The sequence below is a fragment of the Lampetra planeri genome, chromosome 2 (assembly GCF_965212315.1).
Source record: "Lampetra planeri chromosome 2, kcLamPlan1.2.h2, whole genome shotgun sequence".
NCBI classification, from domain to species: domain Eukaryota; kingdom Metazoa; phylum Chordata; class Hyperoartia; order Petromyzontiformes; family Petromyzontidae; genus Lampetra; species Lampetra planeri.
The window spans coordinates 1,254,849-1,256,813 of record NC_136108.1 but is presented as its reverse complement, the minus strand read 5'-3'; positions in this window follow the sequence as shown (position 1 = coordinate 1,256,813).

Genomic DNA, 1,965 nt, shown 5'->3' with positions numbered 1-1,965 from the left:
GAACCTATTGGCAGCCGCTATATATGCAGCTGCCTATTGCCGGTTAACTTTCAATGTCAGAGAAGCGCCTCTGCAGGCCGTACACACGTGTGCGTGTATGTGCAATGTTGCTACATACATGCCACGTGCATTTACATTTTACCTAGGACAGAGGCGTTGACCCTTGTAGACCGATAGGCCTGAGCGACCATTGAGGCGAGCCACACCATGGGGTGGTGAGGCTGATATCACACATTGTCCGGCCACCTCTACCTCCCCTGTCCTGACATTTATGTTTTTCGAACGTCGCACCAGGTCCTGATTTTAGGCTGATTTGATCTAGGGGGGGGGGGTCGACGCCAAGTTCAGTTCAAAACTCGTTGTGAATAGACAGGAATTGAGTCCTGGGACTCACGACCTCAGCACAGTGGCCTAAATGCATATGGGTATATATATATGTACACACAAATCAAAAATATCTCACCACCGTCTGCCTCATAAGACAAAAATATATAATATGCTCAGGCTTACATTTCAGTTTGTGGCCCTCCTTCAGAGCAAAGAGGAGACAGGGAAATTCATGATCTGAAATATTGTTTGGAGGCCACATTTGACAACATGAACAAAACTGGCACTAGCATTTTAGAGTTGTACAATGCATACGCGCACACAAAGATTCCCATTGGGGGAAGTGCTGTTAGCGAGCACCTATTAAGGCCAACACAGCGTGCGGTGGGGTGGTGTGGCCAGGACAATGCCCAGCCACCTTTGTCTTCCTAGTGCCGATGTATGCACGCTGCACCAGGCAATTCTGTCAGGCTGAGTTGACCTCGGGCAGGTTCTTCCTTCACTTGCCACTGACGTTAACCGTGGCCGAAGATCGAACTCTGATCACCAGGTGCGAAGCACAGTCCAAGGAACCATTGTGCCACCGCTCCCCTAGACTCACACACACACATGCGCACACACACAGGGGGTCAACGCGTGCACAAGCAAGTGCGTTACAGACACGCAGGCACATTCACTGTCCTTTAGAACGACGATGTATCACCAAGTGGCGTAGCGTGGCTGGCACTGCTGTAGGAAATTAACCGGGGGCCCTCCTGTCCCATTTCCCCTCTCCTCGTAGAATCTCTGGCTCGTGAGAGCCGGTGCAGTTGCACCGCCTGTACACTTTCACTGAGAGAGACAAATAATCGGGGCCCAATTCCTCATGCCGACGGATGCCCCATTTGTATCGGATTTTTGCCACATGGCGTAAATTACCGACCACACAATGGCTCAGGTCACTCTTGCAAAAGAGACTATCCTATTCTCTTGGGTTCTCACCTGGTTAAACCAACAAACGTCATTGGTTTCCCAAACCAAGGATCCCTTCCAAAGCCTTTCACAGACTTTAAGGGCAAGTGCTGTGAGCGAGCACCCATGACGGCCGCACGGCACACGAGGGTGTGGATTTCCAACACCACGCCTGGATGCCTCTGTCTGCCCAGTGCTGATGCTTACAAACCGTACAAGGTACAGTACTCATTTAAGTCTGAGTCGACATAGGGGAGGCCCAGGACCAGTTCAGATAATCGTCATCGGTGGTGGCCATGAGCGGTAATCGAACTCGGGTCGCCAGGTTTGTAGCGCAGAGCGCTCACCACTGCACTACCGCTCCCACGCACCCACGTACCCACTAATGCACAACAGCCGCCACGGCGGTGACGTCACCACAACGCCTGTGCCAGGCTAGGTGCACTTTGAGGCCACGTGAAGTGTCGAAGGCTCGCCTGACAGGAGGTCACGAGACAGACCCAGGTGCCATAGGTTGACAGACTGAGATGATCGGTAGATGCACCAGCTGTACCCCCTATTGTGCCAACTTTTGCCACACAACACACACACACACCGTGGCACAACAGAGATCGTCATGTACCCGAGGAGAGCGTGACCACGTGCGCTTCGCGATCCGCGCGCGTCCACGAGCCGCGTGCGTCCCTG